Below are 13,335 nucleotides of genomic sequence, written 5' to 3' on the forward strand. Positions count from 1 at the left end.
GACTTTGGTGAAGACGGGAGTCCCATGATAGTATTTCATTTCAGCTTTCCCACAGACAGGTCTAACCTACATCCACCCATTCAGACTATATATATATATATATATATATGTATGTATATAAAAATATCCAGTTCCACTTTATATAGTTAACTTTGTTCTGATAGAAACTATGCTGTACAGCATGATTTAAAAGTAACTCCACTAAGCACCTGATGTGTGGGCATGGCTGCTGCTAGGTGAGCAAGAAATGATTTACAGTGTGACCATGTTAGCCACATGCTAGCTAACGCAGCACAGCACAATGAGATGGAGGTCTGCTACATTTCTTGCCAAACAGTTTAACTTTTAATTGTTTTTCAGAAAAATAATGATTTACCATGAAATGTATGATAAATAACCAATGACATTGATAGTGTTGACACAGTATGCATTCAAACTTGAAATGATGCAGGTTCCTCTAGCATTTTGCTGACAAAGCACATGCAAGATGAATAGAGAATAAAGGAGTGACTTGAAGCCAAAATCATCAGTTTCAAGTAATTAAGTAATTATAGTAATTCATTTTCTTGGAACTGTGGTGGATAACCCCCCCCCCCCAGACAGATTATTATTATTATTATTTCTTGTCAATTTTTAACTAGTTGGATGAATTTTTAGCTTGAATTTTGAACTAACAGGCTTCCACTGAATGACACCTAACCTGCTGCAGAAGAATGAATCTTTGCCTCTGGAAAACATAATTGACAAAATGATGGTCTTTATTTTTTTATAAAATTCTAGTTGCTTCAACTACAGTGATGATTACCTGGCTATATGCACATTAGAGCTGTGCAGTACCTGAAGGTGTGTGTGTGTGTGCAAATGATTTCCCATTTGCACAGTAGTAAGGCTGTCTGCTTTGGTTAGAGCTTCTACTTTGTGCTTAAAGGCAGTCCCTCACAGTTTGCTGAGAGTTAAAGAAGAAATGCAGAAAGCAGGGAAATGGAACAACATGTAGGTACAGCTGTTTTACTTTACCATGCTGTCAATATTAACTGAAGAATTATAGGCTGAGGTGAATTAATTGTGCATTCGGTAGTTAGAATGGACAAAAAATGTGCTCACTTACTTTCAGCTCTAATGGTGAAAGGTAATATTGTTAAATGAACTGCATAGCAATTCATTAAATAAAACTGTAATGTATCATATAACTATGTGAAATAATTGAGCTGCTAAAATGACAACAGCTGTATAGCACGGCTAAAATGTAAGGGAGTTAAATTTTCAGATGAGGCATACAATCTAAAATTAAAGAATAATTATCTGGCAACGGAATCTGTTTAACTTCACTCGCACTTTGTGATCTGGCAAAGTTAAAAATATTGTGGTCTCATGAATGTCACACTGACTCATACCTGTTTTAGAGAAGAGACACAGAGCTTCGGGAATTTTTTTCTTCTTCTCTTCGAAAAAAAAATTTGAATCTATCATCTTGAGTATGTGTGTGCACATGCAATTGTGTGTGTGTGTGTGTGTGTGTGTGTGTGTATGTGTGAGACATGAAGAGAGAGAAAACTATTCCAGTTTAGCAGCAGGAGTGGGAAAACAATTGTTCCTGACTGATTTTCCCCTAACCCCATAATGAAGCCCATGTGTACGACTGGCCTTTCAACAAGCTGCAAATCTGTGCGCGGCCCACTCTCCACTTGATTAAAGCAACAGCCACTCACCTGCTCCTCATTAGCCTGGACCAGGAACAGACCCAGCCAAATAAGTTAGCACCTGTATGTTCCAATTCTGCATGCCTTCTACATGTATGTAATATTTGTGTGTATTAAGCTGACAGGCGTATAAATGATGGGATGGATTTAGCCATGGTGATGCCTCTGCTGTGTGTTGGGGGTGAGATCAAGAGAGATGGATGTGTGGAGGCAAAAAAAGGGCCACGGGTGGAGAAATAGCAGGGACATGTTCAATGTTTTGGGTCTGTGGAGATAGATGAGGGACTGGGCTTGGAAACACTCATTAGCCATAATCAGGGTCCCTAAAGGAGAGCAGATGGTGGCAGGGAGGAAAGAAAATAAGAATTTGTTCAGTGTACATTTAAATGTACAGGCATGAATGCAAAACAGCACTCGCAAAATGACCCGAAGATAAAGAATGTAGTTATCATCAATAGTCTCAAGACCATTCAGGTGAGGGTGTGTGTTGCTAAACAAAACATTGTTTATATCCATTGTGGATGTATGAAGTGTTAAATGTGCTCAGACATGCTGGTCATTACAGAACAACCCTAAAGGGCATTGTGTGGGATGGGATCATCAGAGCGCTGTTGTTTCTGTCTGGTTCCTGCTAAGCAGTGACTCCTCTGACCTCTGCCTGCTCTGAATGGAAGCATATTAACACTCCAGGCTCTCAGCAACATTTAACCAATTTGGTAAATTATCTGTGAGGCCACTTTTATAGGGCTTTCTTATTATTCAGAAGGAGGGGGAGTGGAAAAAGAGAGAGAGAGAGAGACAGAGAGACTTGATGAAGGGATGTGGGCATGAAGACCCTGTTCCCATTTACATACATTACCAGGGCTTTGCCTTTGCCAGAGTCCCGTAGAGGAAGCACCTGTTAGTCTTCCCCCCTCTACCTCTCTCTCTCGCTGCTCTTTCATCCCTCTTTCCTCCGTCACTGTAGCTTCTTAGCCTCGACCCCGCAGAATCACCCCACAAGCAGGTGTTCTCTGTCAAACAGCCCATTCCCCTCCCAGCCAGCCGGAGAGGGAGAAAGCCAAAGAGAGGGAACTGACCAGGAGGCCAAACTGGGCCCATGCATGGGAAGGGGAAAACTGGTGCTGGGGGGCCCCTCCAGCTGGGTAACACTGAACCCCTGCCTGATCCAGGTGTTTGATACTATCACTTCTTATTTACCACGTGAGGACATACAGTTGTTCCTCGGGCCTCGACTCAAAACAAATTGCCAGAGCAGGGGGTTTGTAAAAGAGATGTCTATTCTGTCGGCAGAGGGGTTAAAGTTAATTTGATCGGGCATGTGTACTCTGGGCGAGGAGCAGAGAACATCTGCATTCAGTGGCATGGCCCCATTTGTTGCAATTTTGGGTCTCATTTCCATTTGCAAGAGAGATAACTGCTCGCATATGGAAGCAATAGATAGAAGAGGTCAATGCAATTTCTTTCACCGGGGGGACAAGGCAGGGAGAAAAACCCTTGTGCAGTAATCTCAGTTGGCACAGGAAAAAACAAAAATCGGGGGTCTGGGGAAAGGAATTCCTTTCAGTGCAGTGACTCCTTGATTCCTTTACCAGCCAATAACAATCCCACACCCCTTCCAAACCCACTCCAATCACTCCCATTATCACTGATTGGATCTGGTGACATGATGTTGTACAGCCCATCCGTGTTGTGTTCATGCTCTCCCTGGGAGTAGCATCTCAAATGGCATACTGATAATACATTAGAAAAAGATAATGCAAACCACTCATCGTGTAATGCAGAAAAACAGGGGAAAATCAAGATTCAGAAAATATAATATTACAGAGTGGTTCATTGTTTTCTAGATACTACTTTGTGGGTATGTGAGGACTCAGACATTAGATGAACTGTAATTTACAATTATCAAATTGTGTAGGCATAGATTTAAAAACATATATATATATATAATTTACATATTTTGAAATTACACATTTTTAGCTCTTCACTGATCAACAAGTCCTCCAAATTAAACAACCAAACATGTAATACATAGACAAGTTATCTGATCTGATGCCCCTATCACAGAGGTTATGATTAGGGCACTCATAATGTAATGATAAAAAAGACTGGTTTCAAGCAACAGATCTGTTATTTGTGCTAAATGTTTTGAGTTTCCTTTTGTTATTGACACGTTGAGTTGACGCAGGGTGGTTTTGAGTCAGCTGGGATGCAGTGAAAACTGAACAATTCTTATTATATTGAGGAAACTCAAAAGGCAGCCACTGTGTCAGTCAGTCATATTAAAACACACAAGTCGAATAACACATCAAATGCAGCTACAACATCACAACATTTTTCTCAGTTAGGCATCTGAAGACTTGCTATTGTTCACCCCCCCCCCCCCCCCCAAAAAAAAAAAAAAAAAAAAAAAAACCTGACTAACTAATGGAAAACTCCGGGCACAAACTCCAGACATCATTATGTTACAGACGATAACTTCACAACATGTCGCACAATAATCAAAACAAGGGCCAATCTAATCTCCACATACTGTCTATGGATGATTTCAATCTTTTCTTTCATACTAGTCAGTTTAAACTCAATACACTCAATCCACGCTGCTCTGAAAATCCCCTAATAAGGCAAGTTAAACCCCAAGCTTGCAACTGGTATGAAGTCACAAGAGAGCAATTACGCTTTAGCTTGATAGTTAGCAAAGGACCAGAGGAATGTCTTTTTTTCCCCCATAATGCCAGGACTTTGGAGACTAATCTAATTGAGTGTCTTTTTTGTGTGTGTGATTATTTATGATTAGAAAGTGTTAGTGGAAAATCTGGAGGAGATATCTGTTTGATGCAGATCAGTGTCGTGTCGCTCTCCCTGATTAATTATGTCCGGAACGTCTAATGGCTGCCTCTGCTCGGGAGGGGTTGCCTCTCACAAAGACAAAAGCCCCTCAAACTTTTTAAGCTTTCTTTGAACTGAAATGGTTTTTAGAGAACTGAATAATTCCTGGGTGTAAATTCTGGGCCGCGTGTCGGGTTCAGACAAACTGATTTATGTCAAAGAATGAAAGAAATTGCAAGAAAGACAAAGAAAATGCATTTCTTGGCAACTGCCCTGTTTTCTATCAGTGATCCATTGGATATTATCATTGGATTCTTTCTTTTCACATCTGCTCTGGGTGTGCAGAGTGTCTGTACCCTACATGTGACTCAGCCTCCCGTCTCCTTACCAGTGCCCCCTGAAGCCCTCATTTCCTGTTGGGAGTCGGTGGAATTGGATAAAGGACACGGCTCGGGGCCTCTTGGGGCCCAGATTAGGGCCTGCTAGAGCACAGAGAGCCGGTCTGGACACATCTCCATCCATCAAAAATCAAACTGACTCAAGGACCCATTCAATCCCAACAGCAGAGAGGAATAATGTCCCTGCAGCCAAGGCAGGTGCTTTTTTATTTTTCCTCAAGAAACACGAGCGCTGCAGTTGAGACAAGGCTATGGTTAAGGTAATGGCTTCAGCTGTAAGAACATTTTCACCACAAACAGTGGAACAATGGCACTCGTCCACCATGTTTCAGGAGCGTGGGCTAGCTTGAACCTCAGGGTAGGACTGTGCCCAAGAGCTGACAGAGAGACGACTGTGTGTGTTGAGAGAGAGCTCATTAAGAGGACCCATGTGTGTTTAACAGATACCAAGGGCTCTCTTTCTTCCAATAACAACTCATTAATGAAGGTTTGTGTGTGTAAGGGAATTAGAGTGGCTGTAGTCATGAATCATGAGACACATCAGTCTTGTGTTATTGATCAGATCCAAAACACCAGACTGACAGAGATAAACACAGCAGTAATGTGAGAGGCAGGAAGAACAACAGCTGTTTATATACGTACGTCCATCTATCCAGATGCTCTCATGAATGACTGTTGAATGGCAATTCTGCTTCACTTCCAAACAGATTGCTCGATTATCCCGAATAGCTAATGCATTCAGAAATACCTGTTTGAATTAGCTTATTAATGCTAGTGTGATTTTACGTTTCAACCCATTTACCTAAAAAAAAACACAGCTAAGGAAACCGTTTTTCAAAAATACCATAAACATACCATTGTCAACAAATCCCATCATCAAACCTATGTAAGTTTTACAAAACAGGTTCCAAATAACAACTGAGTAAGTATTGTAGTTGTTGCATTTACTATGCTAGTGAGTGTTTACACCAATCCAGTGCTACACTGATGTGCATTTAACAGCTTTTGGACAGCTATGGCAGACAGGAATAAACTATATCAGAGTTTAACTGTGTGGACAATAGATATAAATTGATTTTGTTTTTTTAAGGGACTTGTTGAAATAAAAAAAATAAAAAAGAATATTATTAGATTTACCCTTTATATTTTTGGACTTCCAGAAAGCAACTGATTTCAATTCGCTCCACTACCGTGTGAACAACCAACTTGCAATCCATCACAGTATAACACGCATACTGCCCTTTTTATTTTGAACATACCTATATATTAATATTAAAGCCATGCAGTGGTAAGCAGGGGCTGTTTTGAAAAGCTCTCCTTGTTGATGCTTTGACATTAAAGACTTGAACTTGCCAAACAGCAATATTTTTAATTTCAGAAACCGAATTCACATTATCCTCTAAATTATTATTGTATATTTTATTTATTTTATGTTTGTTTTTTTGAGGTGGTCTTATATAAAAAATTCAACTAATTAATAAAGGGAAATATAAACACGTGTTCTCTGATTTATTTTCAGTATAATTCGAATGACAACAGTAAGTATATCAGATTTGTAACTATTGGGCTAAATAATGCAAAAAGGCGAAATCCATCCTAATAATACACCGGTGATCCTGAGCTCCATTCATGGTGTTAACACCAACCTCCTTTAAAAGATACATCTGCTCTCATCTAATTGACCCACCCTGTGTCAGACTGTCAGGGGGCACAAACTGATGCCTGCAGTGTCACATTTCAGCACCAATACAACAAAGTACTGTATACTGGTTCAGGCAGAGAGCAAACAGACGAGAGGGAGAGCGAGAGAGAGAGAGATAGAGAGAGAGAGGAGTTGAGAGTAATCAGTTATCACTGCTGTGATTTATGGCCTGTTTTCACGTTAAACATGTTATGTGCACAATGACAACACCCCAGTTTATTGCAAAATACCTGCCTGCTTACAATAAAGAAGTGTTCCATTTTTCCCTCTTCAAAGAATCTGGTCTGCTGCAGGGAAGGAAACGTAATTATAGAACAATAATAACATCTAATGTAAAAAAGGAGGAGAAATGTGGGTTGTTGTCGGGGGGAGAAGGATGGGGGGTGGGGGGTGAGGGGGTAGTGGTTAATGGGCACTCAGCTCCGTATTCCTGTCTGTGAGATTCAAATTTGGTGCCCGGTTGATTCCACAGCTCTCCACAACTCATCTTGGCCCATGCGGCTTCCTGCGTGTTATTACCTATCAAAAGGTTCATAGTTTTTTATGAAGTTCTTTACAGAGCATTGGACAAAGGGAAAAACTAGTTTAACGGCTTGCTAAGTCAAGACGCAGCCCCTCGAGATTCCAGTACTTCTCTGAGAATGTCTGGAAATGGGAAACATATGTGCTTTGATGGCGTAGATTCTTTTTATTATTAGTTTGTTTTGAATTAGGCTTGTGATTGCAGGATCCTGGGAGGCTTTCACTATCCATTAAAATGTTGATTTGACGTAATACACCACATTTTGGATAGGTGCCTTTGCACACCTTAAAAGGCCAGCTATTGTTAATAATGTTCATACTAAAGTAAAGTGATACTATATTGATCTTTATGAGGGCAATTCTCCTGTTCCCTGTGTTTTTACAGGTACGTGAGGTCAGTGTGATCAGACTCGACTGAAATAAGCTTGACAGAAGCAACTGGCTCATCTGGCTCATAAAGTGTTTTACAGCCTCACAAAATACAGTCTGTCAAGACGGAGTTTGCCATGACGGTGTTTACCAAATGGTGAAATTAAACACATGCTGAAGCACTATTTCAAATGTAATTTAAATATCCTCCTTAACACATTTAACAATGATGCAACAGCTAACACAAAGACCTTTCTGGGTGTTTTTTTTAGCAAATTTAGAAAAGTTGGAACCAATGTTTTAATTTTTTTTTTCTACATTTTGGATCCCAGAGTAGTAACTTAAGTACAAGTTACTACTTCAAGTGCTCATTTAGATACATGGACTTGAGCTTGGCTTCATCCATCCGTTTCATCCATTCATATTCTGCCCTGGGTCACAAGACAAAATCTCTACTAAATTCTGTAATTCATTAAAACTGGCACAAATCATTTTGGATTTTACGAAAAGTAAGCCTCCACTGTTGGACTCTCCTTCGTCAATGTTGTGTCTCGTGCACAAAAAGCAGGTAGCCATTCAAAGTGGCAGCATGGTCACAACCAATAAGCCAATGGTGATTGGGCCTCTTCGGGTTGGATTTATTTTAATTCACTAATCCTGTAATGGTTGCCCATGTCTCCTTGGTTGTGGGGCTCCTTATTTGGGGATTGACAGCACAGAGCCGTGGCCAGCCTGTCTCATGGCTTCAACAGAAAATTCACAGAGCCACTAAGCGGTATTTGACTCCTTAAGCTCCTGAAGGACTAAGGTTAGGGGCCGACGGGGGTGCAGGGATAGAGGAAGGATGCAGGGCTGTTGCTTGGTGTGCTGTTGGTAGTGGCGGTGTTGAGGCCAGGAGGAGGGTGGAGTGGTGTGGTAGGGACCTAACAGACGAAACATTCACCCAAAAAGTGCATCGCCTGGACTAATGGGGAAATTATTTATGAACTATTTGCAGTGCACCTGAAAATACCTCCAGTGAAATTATGTTTGGCAACCTGAACTGCTTTGAAGTCAATGGAGTGGCAATAAAAATTAGGCCTTCATTAGAGAGCTGGGCCTTTCAAACTGAATTGGCCCAGTCTCGGCGGGTCAGGGGCATTTAGGCAGCGCTCTGCTTCCTTTAGTTCTGGCAGCCACAGACACATGGAAGCAATTTGCCTGATTCTTTGCTGTTTTTATGATTTTCCCCTTTAATTTTTTTCTCACCACACTGCGCTCCTTTTATGTTGCATTTAGGAAATTAACACTAACCGACAAATTACTTTGTAAATAAAAAAGGTAGAGCTTTAAAATGTCGAAACCAGGAGTAGCCCAAGGGCCAGTGTTCTCCCAGCAACAAAGAAATCCTTGATAACTGTTTAGATATGTCATCCAACAGCCTGGCTTTATTTTATCCAGTGTATAGAATTTTTCAATTGTAGTTAATGTAAAGCATTCATCGTGCCCTTGTGTGCAGTACTTGTGCTGCATGTCCACAAAAAAAAAAAAAAAAAATGGTGCACTTAAGTTAAAAAAAAAAAACAAAATCACTTGAAGGGATTTTGAGGGTCATTTGCAAACTACTTTACGCTTTGGTCAAGCACAAATCTCATTCACAAAAAAAAGAAAGGCAGCCAACTGAAGTAAAATTGTGTAATCTCCAGAAAACCAGATGCACCAAAGTCCAGGGGATTGTAATCTTCAGAGATGTAAGCTAATTACTTAATCACTTACATTCGTAAATCTTATTATTGTAAAAGAAATTGCTGTAGTGATTAAATTACTGATATTTATCTCCTAAAAGCGCTGATTAGGAGGTGATGCTAATCTGTCATTCTGAAAGGCTGATATTAACGGCATCAATCTAACAAAACAATAAACACTTAATATGAAAGAGATGTTTTGTGCACTGGGGGACCAGATGGCCTGCTTTAGTCTGGAATGTGCAATATTCTGGCCTGCTTGGCCACACCGCTAATGATGGGAACCACAAACTGTTGACTTATTTAATTGAGTTGTTTTGCCCCATTAACCTGTTGTCTGACACAGCGGACACGAGAGTTGGGAAAGAGATGTTTTTTGCTTAACACTAAAATGGAAACAGTCTCACGTTTGTTCTCTTCTGTGCAGGTTTTTTGACTGTTATTCTGTACTTGCAAGTCAAAGATCTAGTTAGTTAGGTCACATTAAAAATGTCTCACCTCAAAAAAACTTTGTGGTTTATCATATAACACATTCCATGTGGAGTAAATACAATATCTCGTAACTTAAATAGTGTTGCAGTGACCTGAACAGTATTAATGCTTTTCTTAAACACACTACATTTTTATTCTCACCCTGAATTTGGCATATTTTGTGCACCTTTTCAAAACACTTTGAAAAATCCCAAACTGTACTAGTGTGTGAAGCAATTCTCCAGTGCTTGCTCTAATGCTACAGAAGTGGCCATAAATTATGCATCAGGAATATGTATATGTATTGACTTTAATAAGAGCTATTTCCTACACGCCAGCTTTTGTACCTGCTGAAGAATCACTGGGGTGCTTCCTAACGCTAGGCACACGTTTGTTCTCTCACTCACACACTCCTCTACTGACTTTCAGCTGGGGAAAATGAAACAAAAAGAGCATAATTAAAATAATAATAGAGTCTCCTCTTGTTTTGGGGGTTCTGATATTTTTTTCACAGTTGCATTAGTCAACGTTGGAGGAATCTACTGGAACTGTCGAGGAGTGTTAGTGTAAATAAGTAAACTCTGCTTTGTTAGATTGTGATACCTAATCAAGTCAGCACTGACAGGAGTTCTCTCGCTCTGTCTTGCTCTCTGTTTTCTTATTTTTTTCTCTCTTAACTCTATCTCTGACGTGACACTCCATCGAGTGTTAGTGCTGAATACTTGATGACACCGAAAAACAACAATGCCACTCATTTAACAGTGAAACAACAAGCTCTGAGCCCCGCAATGCACACTGAGACGTATTCACAAACTAATGTTACTCTGTATTACTCATCCATATTCCCCAGTCTTCCACCTCCTTGTCCCTCTGCCCTGACCCCGAATGAGGTTCACTCTGCTGTGCATGTCATTTGTCCACTTCTCCTTCCTGTTTTCAGCTAGTTGGCCTCCAGTGCTTTGTGTCTATGAATGCTAACATGTCTTACCTTGCCCTGGGCGAGAAAGAAAGAGAGTATACCTGGTGTTTGGCCATTCTGCTCCGGTAGTCTCTCTGGAAACCTCAGACAAAAACATTCATAGACTTTCACACACACACTTGCAAACACACACACTGACAGTCAGGCTGAGGTCTCGGCTGGCACCGGTTGTCAAAACTGAATAACTGCTTGTGCTTTCCATGTGTGCGCTTGGCCATGTGGTGCCCTTCTCGGTGAGAAGAAGGCTAAAATGGCTGTTGACATAAGAAAACAGCAAACTCACTTCTCCGACGTGGACTCTCACTCCCTCGTGCCATTATAACACAATACACTGCACAATCAACATTCCACATAGTGGTGCCAGCAGAAAGGACAGGGGGTCAATCAGCGGCCTGAACTGTGAAAACCACAAAGAAGATGTCATCAAACAAAAATGCTTAGGTACACATGCTGAAAGATGGTTGCTAAACAGAGGGGGCAGGGCACTATTAAGATGACATCAGGGACAACCTCTCAACAGCTGCATGGGAGTGCCGTCTGTTATGGAGGACGGAAAATGGAGGGCAATACAAGGGAACACTGATAGACTAACAGCAACAAGGGGAGGGGAGTCATCACCAGTCTAAGCATGTGCTGATTGAGCCTGGCTCTTTTTAACCAGCAGGCCTTTGGAGACCTGGTAGCTGGCAGCAGGGTCACAAGAGCACAAGTGGAGACATGGCGCTTCAAAAAGCTCTCCGCGCTTTATCGAGCAACTGCGCGTTGCTCGGAATGCGTCGCGCTAAGACTCACTTAGTCGTGGTGGGACCTGTTCTGATTGAGGTAACAGCTGGGATATGACATCAGCCATCAGAGTGTTGGCCATGTTTTCACTCACTGGAGCAATTCTGCTCTTAAAAGGTTCCATCACTACCACTCCGGCGAGTTGCAGAGAGTTGCTTTTCATCTCTTTGGCTGTGCGATCCACCAGCTGGTCAAAGTGCCCCTTGGTAAGAAGGACAGAGACGCCAGAGTGCTGTACTCATAAGTGGCTCATTGTCTTCATGCGCTCAGAATTGCACAAGTGAGATGTGAGCACTTGCATACATAAAAAAACACATGCACACACACAGACGCACACATACATTAATATAAGATTTTTTTTTCAACCATCAGGAGATACATTTTCCATTTATGTCTCGTCTTAAAGACTGTAATGAAAACCAAATGGCACCTATCTCTTTCGCCTATGACTAAAATGGCTTTCGTGTGGGAGATGTTTTGGCAACACTTCCCAAACTTTGGTTTGACCTCTGCACAGGTACTTGTGAATGAATTTTCATGAGTGGTGCTGAGCTGCGCTGTGCTTTGGATTCAGCCTCCAGTCACAGTTTCCAACAGGGGCCTCTTAAAAATACTAAACTCAACCTCCTCAGAGTGCACACTGTGAATTAGCACTTGAATATTTCTAACATAAAAATCCCTTTTCACCCTGTCTTCTGTCCAAGTATCTTTCCACTGTGACACCGAGGGACCAATTGAGACAGAAATCTATTTGCACTGCTCTGTGGTGTGTATAAGTCTGTGCTGAACACAAAGCGCACATCGCCTGGAGTGAATAAATCACCAGGGTGGAAGAAAAGAATGGTGAAAAAAAACCCCAAAAAACAGGCAAAACGCAGCTACAAAGCAGCTTATCACATTTAGCATGTGCTTATTAGGCCTCATGCCTCTGCATCGGCTGCTGAGAGATTGAGTTGAGCTATTTGAACTGGTTCAGACTGATGGTGAGTCTAGGGTATTCTGATGAAATACAGTGACATAGTCAAACTCACAGCGAGTCCTGTTATTCGGGCTACTCTCTGGGTAAATGGGGAAAAATATACACCTGACAAAGATGCACACTTTGATCCATATTTGTGTAGCAAAGCGAGCATTTTCATACAAGCTTAAATGAGCTGTTAGCACACTGGATTAATTCTGACAATTTTTATAGCTGTTTTGCCATGAATGACTTACAAAAAACATTTTTGTGGTTGTGGCCCCTGGTAACCCTTAGTAACCATTTTTAAAAGAAAACGCCTACGTTCTGCTCAGTGGTAACCCTGGAAACACAACAGAAAAACATGATATAACTGCACTTATTTATTCTGGAAATCAGAGTTGCCATTTTGTTTCATTTTATTTCAGCCTGGCAATATGTTCATGTTAGCTACTATATTTTATTGAGAGAGTGTTTTAGCCCTAACCGAGGTCAGGCAATTGATGTGTCCGCTCTGCATTTTCAGTTGATACATAAGCTAACATTAATTTTGTTAGTCAGTTCAATTATACAAGAACTAGTTTGTGTGCTGCAACCTGTTTTAATTTAGCTACATGTTAATCTCAACTTAAGCACACACAACACAGCTGGACAAAGGTTAAAGGAGCTACATAGCCAAAGTTAGCATTAACAGCTGTTTACTTACCAGTTTAGAAGAAACGTTGCTAGTTCAGCATCAAACGTCATTCCTTTATTCTCCAAGAGCTGTCTCCGGCGGCAAAGAAACCACGTTCGGCAGCAGAGGTAACTGGTGCAATCGGCTCTGAGCCCTGACATGGGAACAGATGAGAAGCATGAAATTAAAAGTTGTTTTCATCTGCAATTTTAAAATGTGGTTTG

At 41.0% G+C, this 13,335-nt stretch overlaps 1 protein-coding gene across 3 annotated transcripts in view; it reads right to left on the reverse strand.

Moving 5' to 3' along the window:
- Nucleotides 1-13,335, reverse strand: part of asmtl (acetylserotonin O-methyltransferase-like) — an 82,461-nt gene that overhangs the window by 38,088 nt on the left and 31,038 nt on the right. For all 3 annotated transcript variants that reach the window (XR_015437149.1, XR_015437148.1, XR_015437150.1), the window contains exon 18: nt 13,142-13,265. The gene's annotated coding sequence lies outside the window, so the exon portion shown is untranslated. The remainder of the gene's footprint in view (nt 1-13,141; nt 13,266-13,335) is intronic.

This window comes from Seriola lalandi, unplaced genomic scaffold, assembly GCF_002814215.2.
Source record: "Seriola lalandi dorsalis isolate HSWRI2012SDOR001 ecotype SW California unplaced genomic scaffold, Sedor1 jcf7180002054248, whole genome shotgun sequence".
NCBI lineage: Eukaryota > Metazoa > Chordata > Actinopteri > Carangiformes > Carangidae > Seriola > Seriola lalandi.